The 18,496-nt window shown below is 42.5% G+C and overlaps 1 protein-coding gene across 2 annotated transcripts in view; it reads left to right on the top strand.

Moving 5' to 3' along the window:
• Window positions 1–18,496, top strand: part of jazf1 (JAZF zinc finger 1) — a 230,828-nt gene that overhangs the window by 45,399 nt on the left and 166,933 nt on the right. The gene's annotated exons all lie outside the window — the stretch shown is intronic.

An 18,496-nucleotide genomic window follows, 5' to 3' on the forward strand; every position in this document is an offset into this window, starting at 1 on the left:
GGCGTCGGGAGAGTCCTTTCGGCGGCTGGGCCACTTGGAACGGCCGCTTCCTGGTTGGAGACCGCGGCTGCCGAAGCCGACAAGGCCGCGCCGGTTTGGCGCTCCCAGGCTCCCGATGACAAAGTCGGCGCCCGCTCTCCGCACTGCCGCCTTGCCGCCTCTACGCACGCCGTCTCTCCGCTCCGCAAACCCGCAGCCCGGAGATGTTGCTCTCGGCGGTCCAGCTCGCCAGAGCTCCAGCGCGGCGACCCAGGCAAGGCATCGCCCGCTCCGCTCCGCTCCGCTCCAGCGCTCCAATGCAGTGCCGCCACCCAGGCCGAGGTGCTGGGTGGTTCCCGCCAAGAAACGGCGCTCCAAGCCCGCTGGTAGGCCACGAGGACGGGTCGACGGGCAGCCCGGAAAAAAGGCTGCCACACCGACCAGGTAGGGACCTATAAATAAAGTAACACCTACCCCCCCACATTAAAAGACCATATCCCCCTACAAACAAAAAAACAGGACTCACTAAAAACTAAAAAAAAACGAATTTAACGAAATTAAGACGGACGGCTGCTGGCTCGACCAAGATGGCTCCTCCTTGGTATCTGGACTGGTGCGGCCTTTCCTGCTGGAGACCGGCCAGAGCTTACTCGGGTCGCCGTGTTGGAAGCTCCGGAGTGCTGGGACTGCCGACTTTAACACTGTAGAGTGTGGTCTGTGGAGCTTCCAGCCGCGGGTGGCGCTGACTTTAACATCACAGAGGCCTGGGATCTTTCACCGAGGTCGCCAGTGTTGGAGCTCCGCCCAGCTCGGCCTGTGGACCTCAGAAGCCGCGGTCTCCGGTAGGAAGCGGCCGATTCGGAAACTCCAAGCCGCTGAGAGTGTTCTTCCGACGCCGGAGTACCATCATCCAGTGAGACATTGGGCCGTCCGTAGCGGCGACTGTGGAGGCCTCAATAGGCCCTGACCACGGGTGAACAAGAGGAAGAGGACTGAACTTTTATTGCCTTCCCTCACAGTGGGAAACGTTGATTCAGTTGTGGGGGATGTTTTATGTTTTATGTTAAATTCTATAGTGTTGTGTTTATCTTATTTGTGTGCTGCATGGTAACTCAAATTTCACTGCACCAATTGGTGTATGTGACAATAAATGTCCTTTGTCCAATGCCTGGAAATGCATTACTGGTACCAATGCACTAAACACTCTGTATGGTACTGGAAGCTCATTTTGTTTGATTGACATCAAAAACATTAAATTTTAGAAGTGGTTGGAATAAGTTTTCATTTTCGATATAGTACATTTACCGCCATGAAAACAGGATGTATTTCCAGTCAATAAAAGGAAAAGTGTTAGAAATATTTAGCAGGTTAAGCAGCTTTCTGGAAAGATAAACTTAATATTTCAGGTCTGGGTCCCTTTTTCGGAATTTGGAAACAAGAAACAATTTAGTTTACAGTGGCAGTGAGATGGGAGAGGGTGGGTGGAACAAAGGCAATGTCTTGGAGAGAGTGGGATCAGGAACAGCAGAAAAAGCTGTGAGAATAACATTATGCTTCTATTTTGTTATGTGCCCAGCGGAGAAAACTATGAATAGAAAAAGAAAAACTGAGCTAAAAATTATAACTGGCTGTAAGGTCCAATTTTAATACTGTACAGATTTTTGCAAAATCCTAAAATTGGAGTATTAAATGCAGAAAGCTGCAGTGTGTCCAAGCAAAAGATGGGGTGTTATTCCTTGTATTGAGCCTCACAGTAAAGCACTTTTTAATTTTAATGTACTACTCGGGAAATTTTGGTTGGGTGGGGAAGATGGAAGCTGATTGCTGGCGAGAGGACTTGTCCATAAATGCTGAGCTCACCCCGCCTTACCTCTCTGAGCTGCTCCACCTATATGCTCCTGCCCGGTGCCTCAGGTCAGCTGATCAGCTGCTCCTTGAGGTACCAAGGTCTAAGCGGAAGCTCAGAGGGGATAGAGCCTTTTCTGTTGCTGCTCCGGCACTCTGGAACACCTTGCCGTTGCACATCAGACAGGCCCCCTCACTGTCCATCTTCAAATCCTCCCTAAAAACTCATTTTTATTCTCAGGTTTTCGACACTGGCTAAGACATTGCTCCTGTTCTTAGTGCTTTTAATGTCTTTTAATTTTTACTGTTTTTTAGTCCTTCGTTTTACGGTTTTTAATGGTTTGTAATAACTTTTTGTCCATGAGTTCTCATGTACAGCACTTTGTGGCAACTGCGGTTGTTTAAAGTGCTTTATAAATAAAGTTATTATTATTATTATTATCTTTGGAGGATTGAGAAACTGACTGCCTTGATTGAGAGTAAATCAAAATAAAGTAAAGGATAATGGGATTAACAGGATAATTCAGAGTGGATATTCACAGGATGGAAATTAACCCTTCTTCAAAGTGACTTGACCCGAAACGTTACTTATTCCTTTTCTCCAGGGATGGATGCTGAATGCAGGAAAGAACTGCGGATGCCGGATTAAATCAAAGGTAGACACAAAATGCTGGAGTAACTCAGTGGCACAGGCCGCATCTCTGGAGAGAAGGAATGGGTGACGTTTCAGGTCGAAATTCTTCTTCAGACTCTGAAGAAGGGTCTCGACCTGAAACATCACCCATTCCTTCTCTCCAGAGATGTGGCCTGTGCCACTGAGTTACTCCAGCATTTTGTGTCTATCTTCAGATTAAACCAGCATCTGCAGCTCCTTCCTACACCAAATGTTCCTTGTAATCCCCATGCTAAATGATAGCAACTATTCCTCCCACACCATTGTGCCCCACCTTCCACCTCAAGGGAGGATGGAAGAGGGAGAAAGAAAGAACAGTTGAAGGAAAAGTAAAAATAATTAATTCAAATAATAGATGAATTAAGGCAGACAGTACAGACACCATACTGTATGCAACATCTATGAATGTTTTATTATTTGAAACTGAAAATACTGCCATGTAAATAGGTCAGGCAACAATGGCAAAGCTAAAAATTAAGCTAATACTTCAGATGGGTGAAGGAAACGAGGGAAGGAGCCTGAATAGAAGGATAGTGGATTTAATAAATTATCTGTCCCAACGTGTGGTGGAAAATTTATTATTTGGTGGAAGTGAAAGGATTTAAAGTAAAGGTGGATAAATATTTGGGAAAAAGGGGAATAGAGGAATATGGAGAAATGGTATAGACCAGACGATCATACTGAATGGCAATATAGACAAAAATGCTGGAGAAACTCAGCGGGTGAGGCAGCATTTATGGAGTGAAGGAATAGGTGACGTTTTGGGTCGAGATCCTTCTTCAGACTGATGTGGGGGTAGTGGGGGCGGGGGGGGCGGGAAGAAGAAAGGAAGAGGCACAGACAGTGGGCTGTGGGAGAGCTGGGAAGGGGAGGGGAAGGAGGGAGAAAGCAAGGACTACCTGAAATTGGAGAAGTCAATGTTCATACCGCTGGGGTGGCACTCCAAACCCACTGAATCCCATGGCTATCTGGACTACACTTCTTCTCACCCTGCTTCCTGTAAGGACTCTATCCTCTACTCCCAATTCCTCTGTCTACGCCGCATCTGCACCCACGATGAGGTGTTCCAAACCAGGGCATCGGAGATGTCCTCATTCTTTAGGGAACAGGGGTTCCCCTCTTCGACTATAGATGAGGCTCTCACCAGGATCTCTTCTATATCCTGTAGTTCCGCTCTCTCTCCCCACCCGAAACAAGGACAGAGTCCCCCTTGTCCTCACCTTCCATCCTACCAGCCGTCACATACAACAGATAATCCTCCAACAGGATCCCACCACTGGCCACATCTTCCCATCTCCTCCCCTTTCGGCTTTCCGCAGAGACCGCTCCCTCCGTAACTCCCTGGTCAATTTGTCCTTCCCACCCAAACCACCACCTCCCCTGGTACTTTCCATTGCAACCGCAGGAAATGCTACACTTGTCACTTTACCTCCCCCCTTGACTCCATCCAAGGACCCAAGCAGTCTTTCCAGGTGAGGCAGAGGTTCACCTGCATCTCCTCCAACCTCATCTATTACATCCGCTGCTCTAGGTGTCAGCTGCTCTACATCGGTGAGACCAAGCGTAGGCTTGGCGATCGCTTCACCCAACACCTCCGCTCGGTTCGCACTAACCAACCTGATCTCCCGGTGGCTCAGCAATTCAACTCCCCCTCCCATTCCGAATCCGACCTTTCCGTCCTGGGCATCCTTCATGGCCAGAGCGAGTCCCATCGTAAATTGGAGGAGCAGCTTCTAATATTTCGCTTGAGTAGTTTACACCCCAGCGGTATGAACATTGACCTCCAATTTCAGGTAGTCCTTGCTTTCTCCCTCCTTCCCCTCCCCTTCCCAGCTCGACCGCAGCCCACTGTCGCCGCCTCTTCCTTTCTTCTTTCCGCCCCCCCACCCCCACATCAGTCTGAAGAAGGGTCTCGACCCGAAACGTCACCTATTCCTTTACTCCATAGATGCTACCTCACCCGCTGAGTTTCTCCAGCATTTTTGCCTACCTTCGATTATTCCAGCATCTGCAGTTCTTTCTTAAACATATTGAATGGCAAGATAAACTTGAAAGCCCCAATAGCATACTTCAGGTTGTAGTTTCTTATTCCTGTAGCAGAAGAAAGGAATATCCCACATACCTGCATTAGTTTCCATAGCAACCACATAGAGGAGATGTTCAATGCAATGTACATGCAACGTTGGGCGAAGGACTGGTCGGGGCAGTTCAAGCATAAAGCAAGAAGCCCTAAGGCAATGCAGATAGATTGGATCATTCATAGTAAAAATGGATTCAAACTGGACCAGGAGAGAAATAAAAGTGATGGTAATAAGAAAGGAGTTTGGTGGTATCGGTATAGGCTGAAACAATGGGCTGCCACACTCAGCCACCTCCATCACCACCTTTTTTCACAACCTCTGCAGCTAACCACCCCGTCATAGATATTTTCTTGGACACATGAGAATTCAGAAGCCAGAATCTTGAGCAAAAAACAAAGTGCTTGAGGAACTCAGTGGGTCAGGCAACATCTGTGGAGGGAAATGAACGACATATATGTTGGGACTCTGTTTGTTACCTCCACACAACCCCATCCCCACCCTCTGAAATTTAAAATATTAAAACATTTCTCACTGGAAAAGCATCGGCCGCGGATACTGCCGTGTATTTTCAAAATGTTTCCGTTTTATGGATTTCCTGCATCTGCAACAGTGGTTTGGTTTACCCTTGTTCTTATTTGCTGCTTAAATTATTTTGGGATATGGTAAGTACAGTGCTCTAAAGCATAGAGACTATGCTGAACACATACAAACACTTTCTAGTCACCACATTTAATCAGGATATGAAGGAACTCGGGAGGATACAGAAAAGATTTATAAGGTTGATGGATTTCAACGCTAAGATTAGACTAACAATACTGTTTGTTCTACATAGGTTTGAAAGGAGATTTGATAAAGGGCTACAAGATCATGGGTTATGATTGATAGAGAGTAGATGTTCCCATTAGCAATGGTCTGGCCAGGGGCATTCAAAATCTTAGAAAAAAGATTGAGAGGAAAACCTTCTTTACAGCAGTATTATGATTTGGAACATTGCTTCTAGGGATGGTGAAAACAGAATCCATCATTACTTTTAAAATGAAATTGGATAAACATATGAAAGAGAATTTGCAGGGCTTTTCTGAAAGATCAGCTAAACGGGACTGACAAGATTGTACTATTTGGAGCAAACATAAACCTCCATCTGTGCCCAAACAGCACTATGGTTTGTATCCTTCATTCATTCCTCCTTTGCCAAATTATACTGATTACGCTATCAGTAGACTCTGGCATGTGATGGCAAATAACTGAGATGTTTTCATATTTGGTTATGGGTGAGGGGACATATTTTTGCTTGTGAAGTTTTCACATTTAAAAATATATATATGATTAGACCCAAACATTCATGTGAGCAATATCCAAAACACGAATGCAAATTTGATTTGTTCTCTCTCGTGTATGGATGAATGAGGAGTGATCTCAATGAAACATGTCTGTTCCAGAGTGGGTATGTTCATTCTGTGTCTATAGTCCTCCCAAAGTGCATCACATCACACTTATCAGGATTAAATTCCATCTGCCATTGCTCTGCCCATTTTACCAACTGATCAATATCATCCTGGAGCCTCCAACTTTACTTCTCCCTTTCAACAATACTGTTGGGCTGTAAGCTATACAATATGACATGTTTGCACTCTGACAATGGAGGCGGCTTAGGACAGAAAGGTCTGTATTGGAATGGGAAGTGGACTGAAAATGGTTTGTAACCGTGTAGGCCTTGGTGGACTCAGCACGTCTTTGTCCGAAAAGGTCGCCGAGTCCGTTTGATCTCGCTAATGCAAAGGAGGCCACGTCAGGAACACCAGATGCAGTAAATGAGGTTTGTCAAGATGCATGTGGACCTCTGTCACACTTGGAGGTATAGGGACAGGTGTTGCAGGGGAAACTACCTGGAGAGGAGGTGGCTTGGGTGGGATGGCATGAGTGAACCATGGAGTTATGGAGGGAGAAGTCTGTGCCGCAGGGAATAAGGAATGGAGATGGACTAGTGGCGGGATCAAGTTGGAGGTGATGGAAGTGTCCAAGGCTGATGTGGTGGCTGTTGGGGTGAAAGGTGAAGACCAGGTGAGCTCTATCCTTGTTCCAGCTGGGGGGAGGGGGAGTGAGAACAGAACTACGTGACACAGATGAGGCACAGATAAGTTGAAATACCTCCTGTGAGGGATCCAAGTATGATAGCGGGAGGGGGTGACCATGTACACTTAAGAACGAGGACATTGTTCTTGAGAGATGTAACGCCTTTCCCTATACCTCCTCCCTCACCTGCATCCAAGGAACCTAGCAGTCTTTCCAAGGGAAACAGAGGTTCATGTGCTCTAACCTCATCTACTGAATCCAATGTCACCGATGTGTTTTCCTGTACATTGGTGAAACCATGCGTAGACTTGGCAACCGCTTTGCCAAACACTTGCTCTCGGTCCGCCAGCATCAGAAACCAGCATCTGCAGTTCCTTGTATCCATATAGTTCAATGCACATTTACCTCAGTTCTTTCTATTCATAGAATTGTGCTCTCAAAATATACCAATTCACATTTCTTAACATTTAATTTCATCTGCCTACGTTTCTATTTCACAAATCTGCCTATAACCTCCTTGAAATCTATTGCACACCTCCTCACAATTTACTACACCTTCAATTCTTGTGTCATCTACAGATTTTGAAATAGTGCCCTGCAGTTCCAAGTCATTAATATCTATTAATAAAACCAGTATCCTTGTGGTACCAAACTTTACAATTCCCTCCAGTCCGAGAAACAATCTTTCACTGCTACTCTGTATCCTGTGGCTGAGCCAATTTTCTGTCCTACCGCCTGCAGTTCTTTGTATTCCATGCCCTTAAATCCTGATGACAAGCCTATTATGTGGCACCTTATCAAAGGTATATTGGAAAATCATTTATGGCACATCAAGCACATTTTCTTCACTGTTATTTTATCAAAGTAAAACTCTTGTCTAGTTAGGTAGACATGATCTGCCTTTCGTGTAATCTTTGGTGGCTTTCGCTAATTAATTCATACTCCTGATTTATTCTATCCTTGATTATTATTTCTGGAACTACCCCGCCTCCAAGATTAAATGTACGGATTGATCTCAATTCATATATCATTGTGATCCCCGCTGCACATATCAACTCAAAAGACCATTAGTGAATGGAAATGCCTGGCTGGCAAAACTGATACTTTGAGGATACCTCGGAATAAACGATGTTTCGGGTCGAGACCCTTCTTCAGACTGATGTTGGGGGGGGATGGAAGAGGCGGAGACAGTAGGCTTTTGGGAAGGGAAGGGGAAGGAGGGAGAAAGCAAGGACTACCTGAAATTGGACGTCAATGTACATACCGCTGGGGTGTAAACTACCCAAGCGTTTATCCAGCATTTTTGTCTACTGTCTATCTTTGATTTTTCCAGCATCTGCAGTTCTTTCTTAAACTTTATGGATACCTAGTGAATATGAGATACTATGTAACAACAGAAATTATGAAGAAAGAGGCTTGCATATATCCAGTGCCCTCCATAATGTTTGTGACAAGGGCCCATCATTTGCCTCTGTACTCCACAATTTGAGAATTGTAATAGAAAAAAATCACATGTGGTTAAAGTGCACATTGCCAGATTTTATTTATTTATTTATTTTTAATTTATTTATTAGAAGTAGACATATTATAAAATGTAGTTACATATTATAGTAAAAAAAACTTTTCATGTACATCAGTCATACATTATTAAAAATTTCCATTATCAATTACTTCTGCTTCTAGTGTTTTTATTTTTTATAGAAAGAGGGAAAAAGAGAGGGTAGAAAGTTACAAATAAAAAAGAAAGAAAAAAAAACACAACAGAAAAACAAGGGAGGTGGAATGGGTTACCTGTAATACGTCAATGGAGATAGGTTCGTAGGTTATAAAGTATAGCTTTTCATCTGTTCCTGAGTTCAAGTTTCAGTTGGGTCCTCGTGCTATGCCAATCTATCCCTTCAGATAGTTAATGAATGGAGCCCAAATTTTATGGAAAAGATCTTGTTTGTCCATTAAGACAAGTCTAATTCTTTCTAAGTATAGGGTCTCCGACATTTCCGTAATCCACATTTTAATTGTGGGGGTTGTAGGGCCTTTCCAAAATTTTAATATTAATTTTTTCCCAGTTATTATACTATAGTTGAGGAAATTTCTTTGGTTTGTTGTGAGTGTTAAGCTTTGTTCTGATATTCCAAGTATTATTAATTTTGTGTCTGGGTCCAGTTTTGTATTAATAACTTCTGAAGTTATTTCAAAAATATCAGTCCAGAAATGTTTAAGTTTTATACAGTTTGCAAACGTATGTGTTAAATTAGCCTCTAGATGTAGACATTTATCACAAATAGGAGAGATTTGTGGGAAGATTCTATTTAGTTTTATTTTAGAGTAGTGTAGTCTATGTAAGACCTTGAATTGTATTAAAGTATGTCTGGCATTTAATGAACATTGATGTATTTGTTGTAAACTTTCGTCCCACATATCTTTCGTGATAGGGTGACCTATTTCATTTTCCCATTTGTATCTATATGGTTCGGTCGGTGGTACCTCGTTGTTTAGTAGGGTGTTATAAATATAAGCTATTAGTTTTTCAGTATTAGGATGCTTGTTCAGACATTCATCAAGAATTTCTGATTCCCTATTCCTGTAGACTTGTGTATTAGATTTAACATAATCTCTAATTTGTAGATATCTGAAGAAATTATTTGAGTGCAGTCCATAATTCTGTTGTAACTCTTGAAATGAAAGAAAAGTACCTTTCCCATAAAGATGTCCTATATTTTTGATTCCATAATTTTTCCATTGTGTGAAACCTTTGTCCATAAAGGATGATTTGAACAAAGGATTATTTACAATGGGAAGGCAGAGTGGTATATTATTCAATTTTAAATCTTTTTTTATTTGTTTCCAAATTCGTATTCCACTATGTATTATGGGGTTTTCTTTATAGGTTTTTTTGTGCAGTTTTGTGGGGGCAAATATGATCGGTCCAATTTCAAAAGGTAGACAGTCTTCCTTTTCCATCATTAGCCAATCTGGTTGTTGATCCATTTCTTCCAGCCAGAAATTCATGTTTTTAATATGGACTGCCCAAAAATAAAATAAGAAATTTGGCAAAGCCAAACCTCCATTTATCTTTGATTTACATAAATGTTTTTTACTTATTCTATGATTCTTATAATCCCAGACAAAACTTGTAACAATGGAATCGACTTTTTTGAAAAAAGTTTTTGGGATATATATCGGAATTAATTGAAGTAGGTACAGCAGTTGCGGTAAAAAAATCATTTTTATAGCATTAATTCTCCCAAGCATAGAAATGGGGAGTGTTTTCCAGTATTGAATATTCTTATGTAGTTTATTCAGTAAGGGTGGGAAATTTAGTTTAAATAAAGAGGTATATGTCTTAGTTACATAGATTCCTAAGTATTTAAATTTATCTTTAACTGTTTTAAAAGGGGATTGTTGTATTGTATGTAAATTGAATTTTGTTATTGGCATGATTTCGCTTTTATTCCAATTAATTCTATATCCCGAAAACTGACCAAATTGAGTTATTAGATTTAATAGGTTTAGAATACTAGTTTCTAATTTTGTAATATATATTAGTATATCATCTGCATATAAGGAGATTGTATTCCTTGTGTCTCTAGTATTGTATCCAAATATTCCTGGATGGTTTCTAACGCTTTCTGCTAGGGGTTCGATTGCAAGAGCAAATAATAGTGGGGATAGTGAGCATCCTTGTCTACAGCCTCTAGAGAGATTAAATTTAGTTGATAACATTTTGTTTGTTAATATTCTAGCTGTTGGATTAGAATATAACAATTTAACCCATGTACAGTACTTCTCTCCTAGTTGAAATTTTTCCATCACCGAAAATAAATATGGCCATTCTACCTGGTCAAATGCTTTTTCAGCATCTAACGAGATAATTGCTAGCTCTGCGTTAGGGATTCTATTGGAGTATATAATATTAAATAATCTTCTCAGATTATAAAATGAATACCGTTTGGGGATAAACCCTGTTTGGTCGGGATGTATTAATTTGCTGATCACTAAGCTCAATCTATTAGATAGAATTTTAGTTAATATTTTCTGATCAGTATTTAGGAGGGCTATAGCTCTGTATGAACCTGGGTCTTCAAGATCCTTGTCCGTTTTTGGTATAAGTATGATTGTAGATTCATTTAGAGTTTCTGGGAGTTTCTGTTGAGTATAAGCGTATTTGTACATTGTCTGTAGGCGTGGGGAAAGCAAATCATAATTTTTTTAATAAAATTCTGAATTTAGACCATCGGGTCCTGCAGACTTTCCGTTTTTTAAGGATTTTATTGATTCTTCAATGTCTTTTATCGTAATTTCAGCCCCTAGCAATTCTCTCTCTTTCTGATCTAGACCCGCAATCTTAAAATTCTGTAAAAATGTTTCCATTCCCGTTGATTGTTCTGTTATTTTAGATGAATACACATTGCCAGATTTTATTAAAGGGTATTTTTATATATTTTGGTTTCACCATGTAGAAATTACAGCTGAGTTTCAGGGCACCATAATGTTTGGGACACATGGCTTCCCGGGTGTTTGTAATTGCTCAGGTGTGCTTAAATGCCTCCTTAATACAAGTATAAGAGAGCTCACAGTACCTGGTCTTACCTCTAGTCTTTCCAGCACCTTTGGAAACGTTTATTGCTGTTTATCAACATGAGGACCAAAGTTGTGCCAACGAATGTCAAAGAAGCCATTATGAGACTGAGAAACAAGAATAAAACTGTTAGAGACATCAGCCAAACCTTAGGCTTACCAAAATCAACTGTTTGGAACATCATTAAGAAGGGACTGCCAGGCCAAGGAAGACAGAAGATATCTCGATAATAAAGAAAAATCCCCAAACACCTGTCCGACAGATCAGAAATATTTTCAGGAGTCAGGTGTGGATTTGTCAATGACCACTGTCTGCAGAAGACTTCATGAATAGACATACAGAGGCTACACTGCAAGATGCAAACCACTGGTTAGCTGCAAGGTTAGGATGGCCAGGTTACAGTTTGCCAAGAAGTACTTGAAAGAGCAACCACAGTTCTGGAAAAAGGTCTTGTGGACAGATGAGACAAAGATTAACTTATATCAGAGTGATGGCAAGAGCAACGTATGGAGGAGAGAAGGAATTGCCCAAGATCCAAAGCAAACCACCTCATCTGTGAAACACGGTGGAGGGGATGTTATGGCCTGGGCATGTATGGCTGCTGAAGGTACTGGCTCACTTATCTTCATTGATGATACAACTGCTGATGGTAGTAGCATAATGAATTCTGAAATGTATAGACGCATCCTATCCTAATAAAACTGTTAGAGACATCAGCCAAACCTTAGGCTTACCAAAATCAACTGTTAGAGACATCAGCCAAACCTTAGGCTTACCAAAATCAACTGTTTGGAACATCATTAAGAAGGGACTGCCAGGCCAAGGAAGACAGAAGCTATCTGCTCAAGTTCAAACAAATGCTTCAAAACTCATTGGCTGGCGGTTCATTCTTCAGCAAGACAATGATCCCAAACATACTGCTAAAGCAACAAAGTAGTTTTACAAAGCTAAAAAATTGTAAATTGAGTGGCCAAGTCAATCACCCAATCTGAACTCAATTGAGCATGCCTTTTTTATGCTGAAGAGAAAACTGAAGAGAAACTAGCCCCCAAAACAAGCATAAGCTAAAGATGGCTGCAATACAGGCCCGGCAGAGCATCACCAGATAAAACTCCCAGCAACTCGTGATGTTCATGAATCGCAGACTTCAAGCAGTCATTGCATGTAAATGATATGCAACAAAATACTAAACATGACTACTTTAATTTACATGACATTGCTGTGTCCCAAACATTATGGTGCGCTGAAATGGGGGGACTATGTATAAACACTGCTGAATTTTTCTACATGGTGTAACCAAAATGTATAAAAATGGCCTTTATTAAAATTTGACCGTGTGCACTTTAACCACATGTGATTTTTTCTATTACGAATCTCAAATTGTGGAATACAGAAGCAAATAAATAAATGATCGGTCTTTGTCCCAAACATTATGCAGGACACTGTATGTATGTGTGTATGTTTGAGTAATATACACACAGTGCTCTTTACTGCCTCTGATTATTCCAAAACATGTTATGACTTGCAACTTGTGCTTGAGTTGCTGTTGCTGTTACTGTTGTAATGCAAGAATTATGGTCGTCAGTTTGTAAGAGGAAGCTTCTGCAAACATTTAGATGACCATGAGAAAATAATATATTTGTGATATTGATTGAAGAATAACAATTGTCTAGACACTGGGATTAACTCCCTTGCATAGAAATGGTCTTATGGCACCTTTGTCTCCAATGGTGTGTCAAATGGGGCCTAAGTTCAACACTTTATGTCACAGCACCTCGTACCAAAGATCTTAGAGCAGAGCAAGATGGTCCACTTCTGCAAAATCCAATGGACTGACGTGTAGTATGCACCGGAGCGTAACTTCCGCCATTTCAGTAAACCCGGCCCGACTTCTTTTATGCCTCTCGCAGTGTAATAAGCGTTGCGGAGGAACAGTTTGTGTGTTTCTAAATGTTTTTTTAAAAATTTTTAATTTTCTTTTTAAATGCAGTGAACCCTCATCAATTTCCTCCCATCACTGTCAGCATTGCCTTGGTCGCTATTTGCTGAAGTGAGTGTGTGTGTGGAAATTTGCGTGATTGTTAATCTGACTGGAAGCCAAATCTGACTAGACCCATGGAGTTACCCCGCACAATTAAAGCATGGAATAGTCTCCACTCTACCATAGTCACTCAACCAAACGCAACTAAATTTAAGGTAGACAAAAATGCTGGAGAAACTCAGCAGGTGAGGCAGCATCTATGGAGCGAAGGAATAGGCGACGTTTCGGTTCGAGACCCTTCTTCAGACTGATGTTGGCGGGGAGGGGGCAGGAAAAAGAAAGGAAGAGGCGGAGACAGTAGGCTGTGGGAGAGCTTGGAATGGGAGGGGAAGGAGGGAGAAAGCAAAGACTACCTGAAATTGCAGAAGCCAATGTTCATACCACTGGGGTGTAAACTACCCAAGCGAAATATGAGGTGCTGTTCCTCCAATTTTGCGGTTGGCCTCTCTCTGGCCATGGAGGAGGCCCAGGACAGAGAGGTCGGATTCGGAATGGGAATGAAGTGCTGAGCCACCGGGAGATCAGATTGGTTATTGCAAACTGAGTGGAGGTGTTGTACGAAGCGATCGCCAAGCCTGCGTTTGGTCTCACCGAGGTTGATAATACTCTGAATAATCCAACCACATTTTTGTTTGGAAGTGGAAAGAAATAATAGAAGTTGCATTCATAGCAACGTGTAAAAAGAGTTGAGATATTGTATTGTAATTTTGTTGCATGTCATTGTGGTATATAATCATGTCTTGATTGGTGAATATATTTAGTTTGTGACTTTATTTGAAGCAGAAATAATATGTGAATGCCTCATTGAGCATAATTCCGACTGGTAACTATACACTTCGTCCGAGCACATTATCGCACGCGTCACGCAAGCCGTCTTAAATGACCACCTAAACTGTCATTTGGCAACCTAAGCTGCCTAGGTTTTGGGACGGGACCCAATGTGTGTGTGTGTGTGTGTGTGTGTGTGTGTGTGTGTGTGTGTGTGTGTGTGTGTGTGTGTGTGTGTGTGTATGTGTGTGTGGGGGTGTGTGTGTGTGTGTGGGTGTGTGTGTGTGTGGGTGTGTGGGTGTGTGTGTGTGTGTGTGTGTGTGGTGTGTGTGTGTCTCTCTCCATGTGAGACCCGTTGGGTCCTATCCCCTCAACGCGGTTGCAGATGGGGGGGATCCTGCGGCGTCACACACACACTAACCATCCCCCTTCAAATTATATTAATATTATTCATTTAACCTCATCCCTACCCTATCCACTCAAGCACACCCCCAACTCGCAGTCGCGGCTAGAGAGGGAGGGGGCAGCGAGAGAGGGCAGAGGGAGGGGGGCAGAGAGAGTGGGGGCAGAGAGGTGGGGCAGTGAAGGAGGGCATAGGGAGGGCAAAGAGAGAGGACCCGACCCGAGGACCCGATCCGAGGATCTGACAGCTCTGTCCCGTCCCCTCAAAGAGTGGGAAACGTGGACTCGGCGAGCGGGGCGGCCGGCGAGCGGGGCGGGCCCGACTTGCTCGTTCTTTCTGCATCTTTTGGAGCGAGGGGAAGGCAGAGTCTTGAATAACGGGGGGACGAGGGGGGGAGGGTGACGTCACTCGCAGTGCGAGGAAGAAGGGCACGCAGACCCCTTGTGATGTCATCAGTGAAAGACAGTCGTTTTTAAATTCAAAATGTTGTCAGATTTTTGAAAATTTTCGGTAATAACTCGAGAAATAAAGAATGAAATTTTCAGATAAGGCTCCACGGTAAAATATCTACCGGAATATGTAAAAAGTTTTACCGTTAGCGCGTCGTTTTTTCGAGAAGATGTGATTATACACAAACACACGCACGCACGCACGCACGCACGCACGCACACACACACACACACACACACACACACATCCAAGGTCAGACATTTAAATCTATAGATGAGAGTAAAATATTGCATTCATATGGGAATGAATTTGGATCTATAACAGTGCATATGTCAGATGAGGATACTGATATTCATAGAAGACAGAAGCTTTAACTTTTAATTAGAGATAATCAGAATAATTTTAAGAAACCAATTTCCAATTAATATGTGTTGTGGGTGTGTGTCTAGATATTTTTTTACGTGATTTCCTCCTATGATAGTTAATGGTATCAGAGGTATTGGCATACTATCATATTTAAGAATTAGAATATTATTTCTTCTGCCTGTGAGGACAATAATGTCCCTTCTACCATTATCATGATCCTTGGCATTCACACACAAACGCCAGGGGTAATGGTAATGTCAGTTTGAATGCTGTTGCTTTTGGGTCAGATTATGAGTTCAAACACTTGCCATAGATTTGAGCTTTTGATTGTTCAGCGCATTCCCTGATGGAGTGCTCACACCATGCTGTTAATATTTGGTACCAGCCTCCCTGCAGGAATAGAAATATATTTCCATGTTAGGACCATGATTTATAAGAATATAATTTCCTGTGCTCCTGCCACCCTAGATCTTAGTGTCGGAGGCTGCAGGTTTGGAAACAACTGCTGGGGATATCCTGGTGAATTACTGTAGAATTTCAGCAGTCAGCATGTGTCACACTGCTCTGAAAGGTTGCTGTGACTGCTGCACTTGGCCACACTTGAGCAAGATAGTACCATCCGGAAGTGGCGGCGCTGCCTTGCAGCTGCAGCTCGCCTGCAGTCCGTTTGTCTTTTCTTTTTTTGTTTTCTTTTGTCCCGTTGTTACAGTTTATTTTGGTTTATTTAGTTGTGTATGTGTGGGGGGGGGGGTGGGAGAAACATTTTTTGACTCTTCCTTCGGGGGATGCGACCTTTCTTGCCGTATCCCCCGTCTCCGTCTCCGTCTGCGCTGAGGCCTATCGCGGAGCTGGCGGCCTCCAACTGGGACCGACCTCGAGGCTCCGCAGGCAGAGCCAGGACTTACCAATGCGAGGCTGGACAACTTTGGGGCTGTGGTGGCGTTGCAACCCGACTTCCTACCCGACTTCGAAGCCTCGGAGGCTCGGCCACGGGCCAGTGGACGACATCATCGTCAGGAGCTCGCAGGTCACAGGTTGGTGACCTGTTTTTCCGGAGCTCACGCAACAACAGCTTCGTCCGCTGGATGGGAAGGCGGCAGCTTTAGCAGCTTCGACCGCCCCGGGCCGCGGAGTTTGAACCGGCCCGTTCGCGGAGCTCGGATTCAGCCACGGGACTTGCTTACCATCACCCGGCGGGGTCACAATATCGGAGGCCTGGATCGCCTCAGCGCAGAGGGAGAGCAAGGAGGGAAGAGACAAGGACTTTGGGACTTTTGCCTTCCATCACAGAGGAAGTGCCTGGTGGACTCACTGTGGTGGATGTAAAACTGTGTTGAGTGTGTGCTTTGTTATTTGTTGTACTGGAAAGTGCAATGACAATATAATTGCATCTGAAGTGTCGTGAGATGAGATGTATGAATTCAGAATTTGCTTGGAAAGGTGTGAATATAGTTCTGAATTTGACAATCCGTGGCAAGGTGAATCTGTAACAGATGATTGGCTGTAAGTTTGGTAGTAGCACAGAGACCAATGGCCTCTTAAGCATTGCTGTGCAAAGAGCTGTGCAAGCTATTGACGGCGCTTGGAATCGTGCTACTGAGTGGGAGAATGCTTCTTCCATAACACCGGGTTCTCGTGCATGCTTTACACATGGTGTCAGCTGGATTATCACAATCCAATTTAGTGGCAAGGGCATCATATTATTGTGGTATGAACGCCACTCCCTGCATTAATCTGGCATGTACACACAACATACGGGCTATTGTGTTGGACATTTTACCCAATAAGGTTAGTTCTGTGAAAATTTGTGCTCGTCATTTCAAAATAAAACTAAAAGCAAATCAGTGCCGCAGCTACACAGTTCAGATTTGTGGCTAAGATGTTTTATTTCATTGGTTGATATATACCTACTGGCCTTATTCATCTATGTTTGATTGTATGATTTGCAACTAAACCAATAAATATTCCATAAAATTGCCTGTAGAGGGAGACAGAGTTCAGTGAAATTAGGTATTTTAAATTTGAAAATAATGCTGAAGAAAGCAATTATTTTTTCTAGCATGTTAGTTTTGCAGCAAATGTGTTGCTGTACCAGAAAGGGCTAAACCACAAATCCCGCTTTCTTTAATAATTCTGTCTTCACAATGAAAAGGAAATATTTAAGGTCTTTAATATTTTCTGCCATCCTTTCTCTTTATTGCTGCTGCATGATTTAAGTGAATTGTTCACCCACCCCAGATATTCCTTGACCATCATCACGCCTTATCCATTTAAATATTTTATACAATCAGATATCTACCACTTCCTTCGCACTGAAGCAGCCCTAATTAACATCATGTGACATTCCTGTGTCTTTTTTTACTTCCTTACAACCTTTGAATTCATTGGTTATATTATCCATCACCTACCCCATTGTAATCTAGTTGGCCATGCTTAACTGCCACCCTCCCCGCTGGTAGCTCCAGAACCTCCAATAAAGGCTGTACCATTACCTCTGATGTCAGAAGCTCCTCTTCCTCATCCATATGCAACCTCTTAGTCACAACATCCAAAGACTTGGGATTTTTCAGATTTACATCGATTACCTCTTGTTTTACTTCTCGGGTCATTTGACGACTTCTCCAGAAGAATTTTTACTGTGAGCCTGGTAATCTGACATCCAGTCTTAGATAAACAATATTTTCCTTCAGCTAAATGTATGGATGATGGAAGGTATGGTCAAAATCTATGGCCCATTCTGTCTCACTGTCTGATGACGGTCTCAATTTGAACATGACTGCTTGCAAACGTTTAGACTGGGATCAGTTTCAAATCTTTCATTCCCCCTTTCACTAATACCCAAACTCCATCTAGGTAACATCACCTAACTATCAGCAGTACTAAATGTGTCTGTGTAGGAAGGAACTGCAGATGCTGGTTTAAACCGAAGATAGACACAAAATGCTGGGAGTAACTCAGAAGGACAGGCAGCATCTCTGGAGAGAAGGAATAGGTGACGTTTTGGGTCGAGACCCTTCTTAGACTAAATGTGTTTGCTTTTGCCTATTTCTCTACCATATTCAAGATGGACTATTTTGCTATTATTTTGACCAATTAATCATCCTCAGTAATTTTAAGGCTATTATGCTAACGTGCCATGTTCTGAGATGCATTTCATCCATATCCACTGATAACCCCAATATAATACTTCTTTGTGTTCAAATCTATATATTGCAATATCTTGTTCTATCTCTAAAAT

This window comes from Amblyraja radiata, chromosome 2 (assembly GCF_010909765.2).
Source record: "Amblyraja radiata isolate CabotCenter1 chromosome 2, sAmbRad1.1.pri, whole genome shotgun sequence".
Lineage (NCBI taxonomy): Eukaryota > Metazoa > Chordata > Chondrichthyes > Rajiformes > Rajidae > Amblyraja > Amblyraja radiata.